Source organism: Lissotriton helveticus, chromosome 7 (assembly GCF_964261635.1).
Source record: "Lissotriton helveticus chromosome 7, aLisHel1.1, whole genome shotgun sequence".
In the NCBI taxonomy this organism is placed as follows: Eukaryota; Metazoa; Chordata; class Amphibia; order Caudata; family Salamandridae; genus Lissotriton; species Lissotriton helveticus.
Genome location: NC_136068.1, coordinates 1,820,478,191 through 1,820,497,232, shown reverse-complemented (window position 1 = coordinate 1,820,497,232; position 19,042 = coordinate 1,820,478,191). Strand labels below are relative to the sequence as shown.

Here is a 19,042-nt window from a genome sequence, read left to right as displayed (position 1 = left end):
TTACCATAGGGATACTGCTGACGGCAATCCTATAGGGATACTGCCAATGTTGATACTCCTGAATGTATTACCATAGGGATACTGATGACGGCATTACTATAGGGATACTGCTGACGTTATTACATAGGGATACTGCTGACAGTATTACCATAGAGATACTGCTGACTGTACTACCATTGAGATACTGCTGACTGTATTACCATAGGGATACTGCTGACTTTATTACCATAGGGATACTGCTGACTGTATTACCATAGGGATACTGCTGACTTTATTACCATAGGGATACTGCCGACTTTATTACCATAGGGATACTGCTGACTTTATTACCATAGGGATACTGCTGACGGTATTACCATAGGGATACTGCTGACGGTATTACCATAGGTATACTGCTGACGGTATTACCATAGGGATACTGCTGACTGTACTACCATTGAGATACTGCTGACTGTATTACCATAGGGATACTGCTGACTTTTTTTACCATAGGGATACTGCTGACTGTATTACCATAGGGATACAGCTGAGTGTATTACCATAGGGATACTGCTGACTTTATTACCATAGGGATACTGCTGACTTTATTACCATAGGGATACTGCTGACGGTATTACCATAGGGATACTGCTGACGGTATTACCATAGGGATACTGCTGACTGTACTACCATTGAGATACTGCTGACTGTATTACCATAGGGATACTGCTGACTTTATTACCATAGGGATACTGCTGACTGTATTACCATAGGGATACAGCTGAGTGTATTACCATAGGGATACTGCTGACTTTATTACCATAGGGATACTGCTGACTTTATTACCATAGGAATACTGCTGACGGTATTACCATAGGTATACTGCTGACGGTATTACCATAGGTATACTGCTGACGGTATTACCATAGGGATACTGCTGACGGTATTACCATAGGGATACTGCTGACAGTATTACCATAGTAACTCCTATCTGCTCTCTGAACTTTCACTCTCTCCCAAAGAGTCCATATTGTTTCATATTTATTTATGCAACCTCTTGCCCTGTGTGCATTTTCTTCTGCTAGAGTACATTAGTCCATTCTTTATCTCTACTCTTCCGGTGGGAGGAGGGTCTGCACTTCTTCCTCTCCTTCCTAATGTAGCACTTCGCGCCCAGGAGTTCACTCTCTACCATGGATCTTCAACCCCTCCCCCTCCCAGTCAATAGGGATTTGTTAGGATCCAGTCGGCTAGTGTGGCCCACCACACCCTCTAGATGCTTGTGTGCACTTCTGCAACAGTGAGCTATGAGTGGGCACGCGGATACAGTGTGCAGGTATGTGCCCCTAGTATATGTGCACCGTGTGCCGGAAGTGGATAGGCCCTACCATGTGCCAGAGCTTCGAGGGGTGGAGGTCGGCCCTGTGGAGGGATATGAATTGAATCAGTCTGGGTTGTGCAAGGATGGGCAGCCCTCGCGACGCCATCCACGCCGCAAACTACTTCTCACTCTCCGACTCTCCCGTGTCTTTCAATCATTTTTTCAGTAATTGGTCAATGTGGTAGACCCTCGAGCTGCCCCCCTCTGCCCAGATGTTAAGTACATGTACCATGCAAGGTAGATGTACTTACAAACTGGCCTGCATCACACACAAGGCCCTTCACACCCAATCCCCAAACTACCTAAACAGAAAACTAGTAAAAGCAGGAAAACCCAGAACTATGAGAAGCACCAACTCACTTCTTCTCATCCCTCCGAAACTGAAAAAAAAACCGACCCAAAGCCGGTCCTTCTCTGGCAACGTACCCAGGATGTGAAATGCACTCCCGATTGACCTCAGATGCATCCCCTCCTTCTCTTGCTTCAAAAAGGACCTAAAACTCCTTCTCCTCAACCAATACTTTCCCGACCAAGTCAGCCATCCTAGACTTCAATAACATGATGGACTCTCCCCTCACGTTGACCTTCAAGGATGGTGGTTATCTGACTGTGTCAACCCCCTGCGTCGCTCCTCACTGGATACATAAGTAGTATGTCTTTGCTTATATCTTTATACATCCTCATATCCTGCGATGTTATGCAATCTTTCTTTTCCTTTGTGTATGTAAAGCACTCTGATACCTACGGGTCTAGCTAGCGCTATATAAAACTTTTTAAATAAATAAATAGATGTTCCCAGGTGATGTGAGGCTCCAGAGAGTGGAATTCTGCCAAGCTCTCCAGTTGTGCCATGTAGGAACTGAATGCATGGCAAATCTGGAGATATCTGTAAAATTGAGACTTAGGTAAGTTAAAATCTTCTCTCAGTTGCACAAATGATTTTTTGTGGACTCCACCTCCCCCCCCAATTCGTCCCCAAAGTACGAGATGCTAATGAGATCCCACATCTGGAAACTTGCCAGTTCTGACAGCCGAGCCAGCAGCGTGCCATCCCATAGTGGGGTTTCACTGTAAGTCCACTGGGGCACTCAGTGCATTTTAGTGTTGCTTCCCAGTGAGGAGGGGGTTTAGCACGTGGGCTCCCAGTGCCGTACAAGTCACCAAAGAGATCAGCGTTCTAGTGAAAGCAATCCAGCCCAAGGCCGTGTTGTCACTCTCGCAAAAGCACCAGTCGTTCAAAGTAATCAACTGGGACGCCCAGTAATACAACTTAATAAATGGGATCCAGAGTCTCCCACAATCCTTACTCCCCCGCCTCCCCACAAATTAAGTGTCAGGGCCCTTATCAGGAACCCACTGCAGCTTGCGCTGCCTATTGCCCCTGCCAGCGCTGCCAATACAGTACCAGCACAACTATACAGCATCACACTCCTACAAGTGTGACAATTCAGACTATTCCAGCCCCCCAAAGCTAAAAGAAGGACTTGAGTGGCAGGAATGAGCTGTTTCAATGTATATTGAATTCATTAGTAACTGTTGTTGTGCTCATCTGTATATTAGATAGACAGCGCCACCATGTGGCAGACTGTCATAACCGCCAGTGTTGACAATTAAGTGCCAGGACAGAGAATCGGAAACCACTGGTTCAAATTAAGCACTGGTCCTCCATCATAAGGGGCTTGAATCCACTTGCCAAAGGATACTCTGGAGATGCCACGCACCCAGAGAAAGTCAACTAGCAGTGATCAGTTGGGCTGGAAGAACTGGAGGGGCAGCAAATATGGGTTTCATCATGTGTATCCTTGACTTTAACTTGAAGAGTTTACTAACGTAGATGATAGCATCTTAAAAGTGTAATGCTTTTGAAAGCAATTAATTCGATAATTTTCACATCACCTTTGTATGGCGGGTATTCGAGTGGGCATGGGGTGAGTGTTGTGCTCTCTGTTAAGGTATATTTAATTGTTGATATTTTACCAAATGTACTTTTGCTAATTGTCTTAGGGAAGAGTGCAATATGTATGTTAAAAAACATTGAGTTAGTTATATGGGTGGACACAAGAGAGGTCACAACAGGTACACATGCGCATTTTCAGCTTGGACAGGAGAACTCTTGGCCGGCCCTATTGACAGGCCTTTCAGGTGCATTGGAGCTGTGAGCTTTTAATGCCCTGCAGTCTTGTGTCAACAGAGAACTGTCTCCCCTTTAACTGGCCCTGCCTTTTAAGGTTTCACAAGCACAGCGTTTGAGGTCTACTTGTGAAATCTCTTATATTTAATATTTAACATAGCATGTGTATTTGTAAAGCACGCTATCACCCGTAGGCATCTTGGAGCTAAATAACAGATGTTTAATGTTACCCAACTCAATGGTACTCATTTTATCGACCTCCGATGGATGAAAGGCTGAGTGGACCCGCCAGGGTTTGTACCTGTGACCATGAGGTCGAACACGGATCCCTGCAGTGGATACATTAGTCCACTGAGCCACAAGACCCGAAATGTACCTTAACCCCTTTGCCGCGGCCGCGATTTCGCGGCAGTGTGGCTCTTCCGCAAAAAAATGGGCGGGGCTGCGTCGGGCGTTGGCCGACGCAGCACTAGCGAGGTAGTGCTCCCGTCCGCCACAGGCCGACGGCAGCACGTATGACGTTTAAGGGGGCTATTATCGGTTCACAAGCAGAATTACTTTGTCCATCCCCTGTTGTGTGGAACTATTTTTGTTGTTTACTTTCCCTGGCTGCACACATAGAAACAGCTGTGTTACATTCCTGATCTTTTCATTGTGACGCCACACAGGAGTATTCATTTGATCTCACTCTACATTTCACTGTACTTAAGTTCTTGAATTTGATTTTATGACTTTGTTTTGGGCAGTTATTAGTGTGACTGCATGAGTTTTGTGTAGATCTCACGTCACTCTCTCCCCATAATGTAGAACTGGACAACACTGCCATTTACTGGTTATTTTTTTAATTGAATATAAAAATTGCTCTTGCACACATTTTCTCTTCAGGTTTTATGTAAGTCTGGGTGGAGTTTGTGGAGTTACATAGCGGAGTGCAAAAAAACTTCCAACTCGCTACTCGGAGCTCAATGAGCAGCGGAGTGCATTAGATAGATGCTGTTCGCTGTGATTTTCAGTGCCAGGTGCTTGTCAGCACTGTGCAATCATCGTGAACGGCACCATGTACAGCGCAAGCGGGAGCTGCTTCCTTTCTGCCACTCGCGTTGATTTTTACTCGAGCAGCAGCTTTCTCAACGCGAACGGACTGTTTCACAATGCAAGCGGTCACGAGTATATGCGCCCACTCGCAATGAGAAATCTGATCGCCCGCGTTGAGAAATCTCATTGGAAGTTGATTTTTCACTCTTGCGCCCGCCATCTTGATGTTGACGATAGCGAGCGAGAAAAAATCTTGCCGGGAGGTGGATTTCCCTCGCTCGCGAACTTGACGTTGACGAACATGAGCGAGGAAAAAACTCTGCCACGCGAAGCTCCGTGTAACACAGAGTGCGGAAAACCCCGCATACTATGTGAGCCAAGCTATCCTGGCTGAAGACAGCTGATAGCCAGAAACCGGTCCTAGGATGCTTGATTCCGGTCCAGGAAAGACATGGCTTGGCAGTTCGGGCTGGACTGTTCCCATGGGGCACAGGGTCAAGACTGATTTGCATATGGCTGGGTTCAAACTGGAATGGCATGTTGAGCAAAAAAACGATGGATTTAGGCCCAGATCTCTGTACTGGGGAGAATGTATGACATTGTTCTGCATTCTGTACATTACCTGTTGTTTTTGCATTTGTCACCCCGAGTGGGACGGGTATGCTCAGACGTGAGTCCCGTGCTCTCCATGCCACTGGAATCAACTATCCAGGCTGAAGAGGGCTGAAAGCCCGAAACCGGTCCTTGGATGCTTGTTTCCAGTCCAGGGAGGACCTGGCTTGGCAGTTCGGGCTGGACTGTTCACATGGGGCACATGGTCAAGACTGATTTGCATATGGCTGGGTTCAAACTGGAATGGCATGGTGAGCAAAAAAATGATGGATTTAGGCCCAGATCTCTGTACTGGGGTGAATGTATGACATTGTTCTGCATTCTGTCCATCACCTGTTGATTTTGCTAATGCTAACAAGCATTGGTAAAGCCAAAGTTTCTGGCTTGTTTTAGGCTTGTGTTCGTTTTTAGGTTGAGCATTCAAGACCTCTTGTATATACTTTAGTATATACTTATTATATACTTATATGTGTATGTACTTTGTGGGCTCTGAAGATCATCCCTAGGACTTGCCTGCTTCCGCTTAGGGACTTTTTTCTGTTTAACTGCCTCTACTTAACTGTCTTGATAGAAAACGACCAGCAGAGGTCAGTAAAATACCAGAATTGCTTTCTGCTGAGGGACTTTTTTTTCTGGCAACTGCCTCTATTTCACTTTATTGATAGAAAACGACCAGCAGAGGTCAGTAAAATACCAGAATCACTTTAGCATTCTCTAGATTCTAGTCCATAGAAATTGTCTTCCACGAGCACCCGTGGACAATAATATTTTTTTCAAATCTTGTATTTTCAGTGAAATGACCATCGAAGGCCCTAATTTTATATTAAAAGATCTTTGGAATATACCATTTCCCGCTGAAAGACAATATTTCTCTCCATGTGTTCCCATACCTGGCGTGTCACGCAGTTTGGTGCTTACTTTCCCTCCATGTTAAAGAACAGTAGATGTTTCAGCACCTAGGCTAATGTGCTGCACAGTTAAATACATATAAGCCCCAAAGGCGAGACCGATTGCATTGCAAATGCTTGTTGTGTGATGCATCTGGATGCAGTAACAAGGAACTCTCTGGGAGTGACTCAAATACTGCTCAGGTGGCACGATGTGTAAAGCACAGGATTTTAGTTCATGTGTTTTAAGCCACAGTCTTAATTGCACAGGCCACGCCTCTTGGACAGGATTATGCTTCTTTGGCCACACGCCCTTTAGAGACCCTCCACCTTTTCCATTCCTGTTATAGCCAGACCCACTGGGATTGAGCGGCCACTACATTTTTTTGCATGATAATACATTTGCCGCATTTGCCACATAATCGATCATCTGCAGATTTAAACAACAAAAAAAATCCAACTCAAATGGTTCAAAAGTTACAAAAAATGCATTGACACCTGTTACCGTGCAGTGGGAAGCCCCTTACAAAGATTGACTGGTCACCTTTCTGTTGCTTATTGCTATATTAGGGTGTTAAACAAGTACGAAATAGATGCAACTAATGCCCAAACAGTGTAAAATGACAAAATAATGAAGTTATACAGTAGCAAAATGTGCCGCATTGCACCACATAATTTGCATTTCCCCTGCATAATTTATTCAACCATGCCGTATAATTTGGTCCTGTCTTGCTGCATAATTCTAGTGGCATTGCTTACAGCACTGCCGAGGGGCTCCCTGCAAAGGTAGTGGGTGGCAGGGTGCGTGCCTGTCTCTCTGTGCAGCGCCGCTGGACGGTTGTGTAACAGTAACCCATGGGCAGAAGAGGTGGATAGTACACGGCTGTCTCAGTGCACTACCGTGCTATGCACGCTGTAACGTAGGCCCGCATTTTGGACAATAATCTCCTCGACATGTTCCAGTCGGGCTTTATACAAAATTGCAGCACTGAAACAACCCTGCTGCAAGTGATCGATGATGCGCTGCATATTCTCGATTCGGGGGAATCGTGCCTTCTGATTCTTCTTGACCTCTCTGCAGCTTTTGACACTGTTAATCACAACACCCTCCTTTAACATTCTTCAACAGAGAATGGGTGTGGAAGGCACAGTACTCAAATGGTTTGCCTCTTTCCACTCGGACAGATCCCAAATGATCAAGATTGCAAACAGTCTCTCGTCTCCACTGGTGGTTGGTCATGGCGTCCCTCAAGTCATATGACCATTGCTACCGCACTTCTAGTTTAGGAGGCACAAATTAATCAAAACAAAAAAAAAACAATGCCTTTGGGAGGATGTGGGGGGGGGGAGGAGGGCAGTGGATAGGCTGGTTCCATTGTGACCCAATAAAGCTATCTGTAAACCTTACCCAGTCCGTTCTGGCTAATGCTACCCTGTACAAGGTGGTTTCAAATGCAATACCCCACTCAGCACTACCCAGATATTCCTTTCTAGGAAACCTCATACCATCTTATAAAGTGTTTGGAATTGCACAAAAACTGTTTTGAAAACACACCAATTGCTAACGTCCTATCAGTTAATCAACTAGCATTTTGATTTTCTTATTGTACCCGTGTTATGCATTGCTTGTTCTGTCACTTTTGAGGCTTCCAGCCTCACTCTCGTGCTTGTCATTGGTAAGCAAGGATTCACAAAAGTCATTGACTTGTATTTTTTCAAGGTCCTTTTTAAGTCTCGCCTTGACACCACATGCTCTGTTGGTTGGAGTCAACCTCTTTTAATTCCTATTTTCTCAGTGGTCAGACACCTCTAGCTTCCCGGTTTTTTCCAGTTTATGTTGGGTTTCATGGAGCATGGACCAAGTACACTTTCCTGTTTGTGGCCAGTGTCCTCCCACTGACTGCGTACTTGCAGAGGTAATTTAAAAAAAATTATTTTCTTACAAGCTTTATTGTTTTGCAGGCTGTCTCTACCCGTTCCTTCTACTCCACACACATTAGCACACAGTAGCACACATTAGCACACAGTAGCGCCGGGACGCCCCTTCGCTGGGGCAGCTGTGCGCTTTAGAAAACTTTTAACATAACATAACATTAAATGGTTCCTTGCCTTCTGTAAAAAAAAGTGTGTAGTAATTGTATAGCTCTTAAATCCCTGCTAGCACAGCACCCAGGATAATGTGCTGCATGGCTAAACACTTATAATGTCCAAAAAGCAAGACCTATTGGCTATGCCAATGCTTGTTTGGTTTGGTACTGCTAATAGAGGCGAAACCCACGGTGTGGGTCCTGTGGAGCGTTTAATGATGGCATGTTTTAAGAGTGCTTCGATCTCTTTCTCTGCAGCTTCTTGGACATGGAAATCAACTCTACGGTGCCGCTGAGCAACAGGGCAAATGTCTTCTTCGATGTGAAGCTGTATTTTCATTTGTGATCTCAGACTGAGCACAGTGGTTATAGTTGAGGGATATCAACCTCATATCTGCAGTGGTGGAAAAACTGAGCAAGCAGTTATTCAATGAAGTCCCCTGTAAAACGTGAATGGTGGCTCGCACCAATGTCTTCTTGTGTCTCATTGTCGCTGTGAACGACCATTTGTCTTTGCAATGGCTCAGAAGCGGCGCAGGCATACGCTTATATGGCTGGAGTGAGGCGAGGCACAGAGGACAGGCTGTTAAATCTTTCCACTGGCATGATGCTTGTCTCTGATGAAAGGTATTGGGTGATCGTTCACTTTCAATGTGATTTTGGGACAGTGTCCAAATGAAGTTTATCACTTTAATAGGCTGCCTTTAAACTGTGATTTACTTTTCAGACAGCTAACCTCCCGCAGGCTGTCCTTTGGTAGATTTCATCAGTGCACACCCATCTTCTTCGCTGGTACTGGTGACGTCAAAGAACCTTTGTACAATGAGCTTGACATCAATTGATTTTGCCTAGTTTCTACATTCTGTAGCTGATGTTGCTTTTTGGTTTTAGGGCATAGCGAGAATGCTTCTGGAATGTTCTTGCGTCCATTTTCTCATTCCACACAGTTATGAAATGGTACTCTTTCCCGCAACCTTTGCAGACTTGTTCTATGGCTGGACATTTACCTTCGTGGGGAATCAAAAATCCACATAGGAAGCATAACTTTGTATTCTTTGTAGGTGTTGACTTACGTGCTTCTTGTTTATACTTGTGCTTGCTGTTAACTGTCAATATCAACTTATTGTGTGTTGTTCCTACTTCCATGTCAGAAGCTTGTCGGTCTGCTTGTTATTCTGTTCTTGCAGCCATCAGCATTTTCTCTAGACAGTGTATTTCTCTCAACATGCACCTTCCGAACGAATATGAAAGGCAGGCATCATTGACTCTGAGGCGCATGGCTTCTTGTCTGTAAAATCGTAGAACTTGCAATGCTAAATGAGTGCATCACGCCTTTCAACATACTTGTCCATTGGTTCAGCAACATGTTGTCTCCTTGGTCGAAGATATACCATTCTTAGTTGATATTCAGCATTTGGCTTCAACTTGGGCTCCAACGCTTCCTTTATCTTTTGGTATGATTTGGCATCAGTCTATGGGACTTTCTTTAGCGCTTCTCACACTTCATCATCTGCAAGGTTTTACAAATATTTGATGATCTTCTTGTAATTTTCTTCCTCTAGTGCGTCTATGAAGTAACCTAATGTTTTCATCCAGACAGCCCGCCAGGCACCAATGTTCTAGTTCTTATAAGTGTCAAAAGGTGGTGGTGGCTTCAGGAACATGGCTGCATTGTATTTCACGTTCATTTCTTCCACCGTTGCGTTGGCATATGTTGTTTAGGCAAACGTGGTGCAGGCCAGCACCGACAACTTCTTCAAACAGAAGTCACAGGAAAAGCATGCTTTGCATATGCTTCAGTCTTCCTGAATGATGAGTAAATTCTGTTTCTCATACTTGTTAACGTTATCGTTGTTTCTTGCTTCATCTGACTATTTGCTCTGTATTCAGAGTGCAGCACAGCATCTCTGACGGCCACCTCACCGGTGGTGTTGGCGGGAATTTTTAATATGCTCCTCTGCAGGTCCTTCGATCGCTTTTGCAGTAGTGTATGGGCTGGTGCAGGGCTTTGACTCTACATTTACCAGATGCAGATTGCTTTGCATCTAATGTGGGCACATGCGGCATGCACCAGTAGTTTGCTGCACCAGTGCAAACTCTTAAGGGCAAGCAGTCTTATTTTCTTCGAGCACGTATCCCCTACTCGTCACCAGTTACTGCGTCCTTTCCAGCCCTGGAGCATGCAGATGAATCACGCCACACTTGAGCTGCGGTTAAGCATCTTTTACTCAGCTCACACTCACACACTGTGTATTACATCATACTTACCATTAACCACTCCCAAATACCTCCCTTAATTTTATGTATTTCCTGTTCACTGCTTAGAGTCCACCCAGAACTACAAGGGTCCTACTGCGCGTAACATCATTATGCTACAGCTGGTAGGAATTTTCTGGCTCCTTGCAGGTTCTGGAACGTTCCCTCAGAGAAATGTTTGTAAATTTGATTTTAGCCAACTTGAGGTTTGCAGGTGTAGGAAACTCGTTTTTTGTTGCAGTAGTCCTCCCGCCCCCCTCACAATTTTTGCCTGGTACTTGATGAAACTTTGACTGAAGTACACTAAGTTCCTGCTAACCAGGTCCCAAGTGCCAGTGTTCTTTCCCCAAAACAACATAATTGGTCAATTGATCCCCAGTTGGCTGGGCCTTTAGCACCTCTGTAAGTCCCTAGTAAGTGGTAGGCCTGATTTCTAGGGTATATGTACTAAAGAGGGTCCCTAAGAGCTGCAGCATAGCCACTCTAAGGAACCCAGTACCAAACTCATGCAGACTGCCACTGCAGGCTGCGTGACAAAGTGCTCTAAAAAGAAAACAAGACAGGGCACACACTCTGTGTGCCATGTCCCCTAAACCCTGCATGTAATATTTGTAAGTCATCCCTACAGGAGGCCTTACAGCCCTAAGGCAGGGTGAATTATATTACATATCTGCATGAACAGCTATGCCCCTGTGCTGACCAGTTCAATTACTGACATTACAAGTGACAGGGAAGCAGGGAAGCCATCTTAAGGTATGTACTGGGCACTGGTCAAAACGAGTTTCCCAGCTACATTATGGCTTCACTGAAACCTATGGTGTTTGGTATCAAACACTTCGCAGTGATAAACCCACACTGAATCCAGTGATGGATTTATTATTACATGCACCCAGAGGGTACCTTAGAGGTGCCCCCTGAAAACCTACAGACCTCTAGTGTATTGTCTGACTGGTCCTGCCATGCCTGCCACCACAGACACGTTACTGACCTCTGGGAGGTGAGAGTCCGCGCTCTCTGAGGTCGGAAACCAAGCCTGTTCTGGCAGGAGATGTTATCACCTCCTCCAAGCAGGATGACTAGTAAAGCAGCATATCATGGCAGGAGGCTGCAAACGCTTCCACTACCTTTGATATGCAACCCTGGCTGCCCCCATATCAGGCAAATTCCACCCCCTGCCCAGGGCCCATTTTGCACCAGGACAGGTGGAAAAATTGGATAGTCAGGAGGTGTTCTCACACTCAGGATATTACCACCCCTATGAAGGACTACCTAATGTGAACACGACAAGGAAAATTTCAAAATTTTTGTTTTTGGTAGAAGTAGGTTGTCTGGATTATTCCCACTTCCCACAGAAAGTGGTGATATAGAGGGTATAGACACTCCCTACAATGCTGTCCGTGCTTCACAAATTGCTGAAGAAACTCCCCTGCTGTAGAGGATCTACCTCCCTGCAACTGCAGGCACCAAAGAAGCAAGATCCAGTTCACTGATGTGCCGCTTACCGGGACTACCAATGGAGCAGCCATCCAGGAAGAGGTTGCCATCCTCCCACAAGTCAGATCCATCCTCCGTCCAAGTGTGGGTACATCAGGACTGACTGGAGCCACACAGTTCCAATACCCGGGGGAACCAGAAACCTTGCAGCAACCAAGGTTTGTTGTGTGCAGACCGGACAACAACGGCAAGGAAAAGCGACCTGCATGTCAAGGAACTTTAGGGATAGTGAGACCCACACTGAGAATGGTCCCAGCTGTCCTGTTTGCCCCTCTTCTGCAAAACAAAGACAAAGAGTGAGCCTCGGAATGCCGCCACCCAACACCTCAAAGCACCTCCGCACCCGTGCCTCACAGCCCGAGTCCAAGGGAGGTGATGGTGCCAATGGGGTCCTGAGACCCTTAAAGGCTAAGTCCACCCTTGGGTTTGCCAAGGATGGACTCCCCAGTCTCCTGCAGCACGGACCCCACGCCAAACGACACCACTGCACCCAAGCCCTACTGCCCGAGGAGAAGTGGACCAAAGTTGTCCCTATGTGCCCGAGCATCTCATGGACTAAGCCCCCTTGTGGATTCACAGAGACTGGCTCCCCTGTTGTGTGGCGTTTTAGGCTCCGAATGAGTTCTCCCGATCCATGCCCATATATAGGTAAAATTCATATTGCCCTTATATAGGCATAGAAATCAATCCCTTATTTAGACATAGCGCATGCAGACAAAATACAGGCATGGCTACTTCCACCCATACCAAACGTCACAACGATTTCTTGGAAAATCAGCTTAAGCAGTTAGGGAACTTCCCCTTGCTTGAATATTGATTTGTCCAGGAACTCATGTACATTGCAAAGAACAACTATTCCCTAGGGGTTCTTTCCTGACGTTATTATGCCCGACTTTACGTCAATCTATGGCATTCCTAAACACCTTCAAGGTCTAAATATACCTTCACTTGCTATGGCAAACTACGGTGGTTTGGAGCAGTTCGACTATCTACGTGCCCGACGCAGCTCGCTACAGCAAGTGCCGAAGGAAGCCGACCCTCCAGCTGACGCACTGATCAAGAGGCTGCCCTTCTCTCGCCGAGAATCCAGCCCCAGTGTTTCCAAGCTCCCCTTGCGGGGTGTTGGGAAATTGAGTCCTGAGACAGAGATACCAGACCTCCTTCATTCTAACTAAGGTATGGAGCTGATTAGAACCTAGAGAAACTTTTGGTAGATTCTTGGCAAAAACAACTAAACCTATGCTACAGAATACTTACTTCTTCCCGCATACTAGACTTAGGTTAGGTACATTGAGATAGGCGTATTTAGAAACACCAGTTGAGTATTTTAGTCAATTTTATTTATGTATGTATTTTTATATGGCTTAGAAACCATACAATGCTTTTACAGTATTATTTTATAATACTATTCTCGCTGTACGCATTATACTTTGCAGTCTGCTTAACTATTGTAGCAGCTCCCTTCTCTTGCAAGAGAAAGAAGACTGTTCAATAAACCTTTTTATTGAAAACGCCTGTCGCTATATTTCTCTGCAACTCTGTTGAAACGAAGCATGCACGATTGACTGAGTGAAACACTTATCTATTGTTTCCACAACTCTAGAGATATATTTCTTATTCTTGGGAAACAAAGTTGTCATGTTTATGCGGTTGTCAGGAACTAATCCCTTCTTGAGAATTCGAGAAAGTTTCTAGTGACCTCTGAGCTAGCTGGCACTCACTATTAAGTTTAGTATATTTGATCGAGACCTAGTCGACCTCAGTCCTACGTCTAATCTATAGGATATATTATTCCAATGCGCAGAGCCTATTGGGAATATAGGAACTACACTACACCCCTGTCCGAGCTTTCATCCTCTTTTCGACCATATCGGTCTCCATTGAAGTGAATGGAGCTCCCCGGTGCCGAGACATACCTCTGAACCCGGCCGCCCAGGGTCAGCCGAGGTGACCGGTTGGTGTGGCTATGGACCTTGCACCATACTCACCTTAAGTCCAGGAGAAGGGTCCCATAAGTCACTGGCAAATGCCCGAATGCAATACATGTTTTCTCTCCATAGGATAACATTACCACTCCAGAAATTGCACTGTCAACTCTTGAAATGTAAAAAAATTAATATCTTGAAAAGTACTTACCCAATTCCGATAATCTTGGTATCTAAATTCATATAAAGATAAGTGCTTTTTTGATAAATTGATGTCAGATTTCTTTATTGATTGTGTGTCTCACTTACTGCCTTTGTATGTGCAATAAATGCTAAGCACCAGTGCTTAATTTAAGCCGGTGGTTTCTGGTGCTCAGAACCGGCACTTATTCATCAACACTGGCACATTTCATGAGCACCAGTTAATGACACATTCATTTATGAGGAGATTAAGTGATTTATCCAGAATCACAGGATGTTGAGCCGATGCCGATACTCAAATCTGTTTCCCCAGCTCCAAAGACTGCAGCTCTGGCCATTTCGCTGCATCATCTCCCCACTTTCATGCATAGTAGTTGGTTCTGTTTTAGGCGGCGCTAGCAGGAGAAACGGGTTGGTTCAAGCTGCCGCCTGACAAGAGCCCTGGCACTTATTTTTTTTTTTTACAAATTAACCACTGCTTAGCACTATCCTCTGACCAGCCTACCTGCTCGCCACTACCACAAGAAAAGAGCATTTGGGTTATCATTTGTGCCTCTGAAAATCAGTTGGGGTTTGGCTGGGCTATTTACACGGCGCACCTTATTTTGGTCTGCTACATAAAGAACCAGCTTCCAGAGCAGGGCGTTCTGTGTAAAAAAACGCTGTGGGATACATGCAGGTTACACCACGTTGTACTCCCCTAGGTGTCAAGCTTAAAGAAATGTCTGGATTTAGTTGGTGTTACCTGCTTGGCAGCCTAGCCTGGTCACAAATATTGCTGCAATCAATTTTCATGGAGCAAATTTGATGAATTCACGCTGCGTTTTGAGATCCATTGTGTCTCTGAACTATGTATTGAAGTACTACAAAATGCGATGTCTTTTATGTTTATACTGCAGGATCAAATCGGCATTACTCATCCTTAAAACACCAACCTATTAATTAAAAAAAAATCAAGTAGCACGGTTTATTCATGTCATCAAATTATTTTTAAAATGTGTTATCTTACATGAAAGAACCATGCTTATGAATTACAAAAAGTGAAAATGACATCTAAGTGTTCTTTCTGCATTTATGAGTGATTAGGGGGCATATGTATCAACCAAACGCTGCGATGTGCAAAAAACAGCGTTGCGAAAACATGAAGTCTGCGAATATCCTTGCGATTTCCTAGTTTGCGATTTTTTCCGTTAGCGAAAGTCGCAGACAGGAATTCGCAAAATAAGAAATCGCAATGAAATGTAACAAAAAATTGCAAATTGCGATTTGGAAAACAATCGCAAATTAAGAAATTGCAATTACCACCAAGTGCATGCAGGTGGTAACCATGTGCAAGGTTTATAAAGCAGCCCACAATGCAACAGAAACTTCCACAATGGCTGCAATATATGTGATAGCCAGGAGGCTGCGTATTCGTGCCCTTGCACAGAGGAGATTGAGACAGGAATGTATTTTCATCACGCTGTTTCCAGCAGACTGAAGAGGACATCCATGAGAAGTACTGGCTGCACCCACAGACCATCGTGAACTGGAGCTGAAACCATTTTTGGAACACCCAACACGCAGGACCCAAACAATTCCCACCCATGTGCAGGTCTTGTGCTCACTGCACCTCGCTTTTTCCATGCCTTTCTGGATGCAATGCTACAGAGGCCATCACATCATATATTCTTCCCTAGCACCCAACAGGCATTACAGCAAACCAAACTTGACTTTTACCAGATTGCACGTTTCCCCCATGTCGTTGGCTGCATTGATGGGACCCATGTGGCCTCACACCCCCAGCAGCAACTGATTATGTGTACAGGAACCGCAAATGCTACCATTCCCTGAATCTACAGATTGTGTGCAATGCTAAGTACATTATCAATGACATTGTACCAAAATACCCTGGCAGCACACACAACTCTTTCATATTTAGACATAGTGGGATGCACAGACGTCTGAGTGCTGGAGAGTTTGGAGGGCGATACCTGCTAGGTAAATCAATGACACACATCCATCCATATACTACATCTCTTGGGGGGGAGGGGGCATTGACTTACCTATTATTTGTATCCCTGCACGTGATAGTGCCTATACAGTGCGATACTTTATCCTGACCCCGTATCTGGATCCAGCAAGTGCAAGGGAGAGGAGGTACAACACGGCACACAGATTTAAGCGCAGCGTCATAGAGCGTACCTTTGGAATCCTAAAGAGCCAGTTTAGATGCCTACATAAAAGTGGAGGGGCACTGCAATACAGCCCTGAGACATGCTGTAAAAATCATGGCAAGCTGCGCAATGCTCCATAACATGGCTATGAGGAAAGGCACCACAATTGATGTGAGCGACACAGACACATCGGATGACGATTGCCCACCTCCCCCTGGCAGGGCAGCAGCAGGAGGAGGGGTAGCTGCCGGACGTCAGAGACGGACTGAGATCACACAAAACTACTTCTAGGTAAGAAATGAAGCTGCTGAGCCAAAATGATTTTTTACAAATGTGATGTGTTTATTCACACTTCACAAACATTAACTGTTGCTGTACCCAGCACATGTTATGTACCCAGTGCAGGTACTCCACAAGAATGTGTACAATCTGTTTTGGTGGGTTGCTTCACCCCTTGCCACAATGTGTCAATGTACAGTTCACCTCCTCCGTTGACAGATTGGTGCTGGTTGGTGCCCAGCCTGATTGCCCTCCTTTGTGTGCCTAGGTTTGCACCTCGTCTGCCGCTGCGACGTCGTGCATCAGGCAATGTAGGAGTGTTGCTTCTTCTACTTGAGGTCTCTTCGCTCTCCCCAGAGACCATGAGTGTGCTGCCACCAGAGTTGGCGGTTTGCATGGGTTCCACTGCACTTGTGACCTGTTCCAGCCCTCTCACAATGTCCTGCTAGCAGTGTGACATTTGCAGCTGCAGTGTAATGCTGCGATGGGTGAAGTTGCTGGTGCAGAGGCGGTTCACCGCCTTTGTGTAATTGTGAAGTCGTGCATTGGCACGTTGGGCAGCCCTGTCCCTGGCATGTTCATTTTGTTTTAGAGTGTCACATAGGTCACGTATGGCACCTGCCATTGCCATGATGCCCTCCCCCATGTACCGCTGATTTTTGTTGAGGGTTCTCAGCTGGCTGATAATGGAACGTAATGTTTTTTGTTGCAGGCGCTGAACTTCAAGCATGTTGTTCTCAAGTCCTGCAAAAACTGTATGCTCCTCTTCGGTGGCAGTGCTGCTCCTGGGCCTTGACCTCCGTGCTTCAATTGCTGCCACACTGATTTGTGGTCTTTCATGTGTACGGCTGTCAGACAGTCCCTGCCTTGACTCTCTGTCCTCACTTGCCTCCCCTATGGCATCAAAGTCATCCTCCAATGGAGCCAGTGGGGGCACATATGTGCGCTTCCTGCGCGTAATGGTTGTGTGTTGTGAGTCATCACTAGAGTCCTCATCATCGGAGTGCTCCAAAGTAGTTGGTACATCATCACCCTCTGCACTGTCCTCAAGTGCCACGGATTGTGCTGTGGAGGTAAAGGGGGACACATGAGTTTGTGTTTTCGTCAGCATTTTGGACTCAATAAAGTTTAAAACTTTTAAGTTGTCTGACTTCTGACACTGTCTTTTTCCCTGATCTGTAACCCACATTTTAAACATGATTTTCTATGTGTCATTGACAGATTATCCTACATCCAACTACAACTCCCATGATGCATTGGTGTGTGTGCTGTAAGGAGTGGACCGGAGTGACATGTGTTGTTTCCATTTTACACATTCTAGAGAGTGTGCATGCTATGGGGCGGTGTGCAAAAATATTTTCCATGCATCTTACCTTGACTGCTGGATGCAGGTAGGAGCTGTCAATGTCAGCCACACCACTTACACTCTCAGGAAGGAGAGTGGACTCCACAAGCTCTTCATGGGGTGTTGGCTGTGCTGCTGTGGATGTTCCTCCCCCAGTCTTGTTAGACTTCTTCAGTCTGGCTGCCACCCTCTCCTTAGACTTTTAGCGCATATCGTACCACCTCCTGCGAAGTTCTTCGATTGTACGATGAGTAACACCCACAGCATTCACTTTCTCATGTATTTGCATCCAAAATTTCCTTTTTCTTGCTTCTGGGACTTTCAAAGCTTTCTTCCCAAAGAGAAGCTCATGGCTGCAGACCATCTCCTCTATCAGCACCTCCTGCTCTTTGTCTGAGAATGTATGTTTCCTTTTCCAGTTCAGTTCAGTTAGTCTTTATTCTATTATGAACAATCATAAAAGACACATGTACAAAAAAACAGCATTACAACCAAATTTGTCTTAATAAAAGATATAAAAATATCAAAAGATAAAACTCATTAAAATCCAGTTACATGTCTAATTCCAAAATTGTATAGGGACTTTTATCATCAAAGATAAATCATACTGAAAGAATGAAACCTCAATTAATGTGGCACAATTAGTCACAAGTATATGGCATACGTTAGCTTATTTAGGTTGGAAAAAGACACTAGAGCTCGAAAAAACCTATTACAAGATGGCAAAAAAGGTATTAAAGTACATACATGGTTACATAATGCCCTGCATCCTAATCCTTCTTATGGCCCATGTCCAGCTCCAGAATTTTGCCATGGCAACAACTATGAGTACGCTGGTGTCAGACATTAGAATACGCAAAGCCAGTTGAGAAGATCTTGTTCCCATTTGTGCACAAACTGGCTTAAGCCATTTTATGCGAGGTGCCTTATATGCAGGGCAAACAAAGAGGATGTGCAGCAAGGTCTATTCCACACATGGGCAAGAGTGGCAACATAAGTCTAAGTCAGTCCCCCAGTTTTTGGTGAACGACTTTATGGGGAGACTTCCCACTCTAAATTGGTGGTAGAGCTTCCTGTCCCCATAGCTTGTGATGGTATCCCAATAGGCCTCTGTTAGATCTGGGGGTCTCTAGTTGGCAATGGTATTCACCTTTGTCGAAATAGGGACCCTTACTTCTAAGTCAAGATAAGGGGATAACACTCCTTAATAACCCCTGCTCACCCCCTTGGTAGCTTGGCACGAGCAGACAGGCTTTTCTCAGAGGCAGTGTGTT

The 19,042-nt window shown here is 45.2% G+C and overlaps 1 long non-coding RNA gene across 1 annotated transcript in view; it reads left to right on the top strand.

Moving 5' to 3' along the window:
• LOC144770806 (uncharacterized) overlaps positions 1-17,561 on the top strand; it is a 78,482-nt gene extending 60,921 nt beyond the window's left edge. The window contains exon 4 of the long non-coding RNA XR_013599032.1: positions 17,136-17,561. This is a non-coding gene — a long non-coding RNA (uncharacterized LOC144770806). The remainder of the gene's footprint in view (positions 1-17,135) is intronic.
• The last annotated feature ends 1,481 nt before the right edge of the window (positions 17,562-19,042 follow it).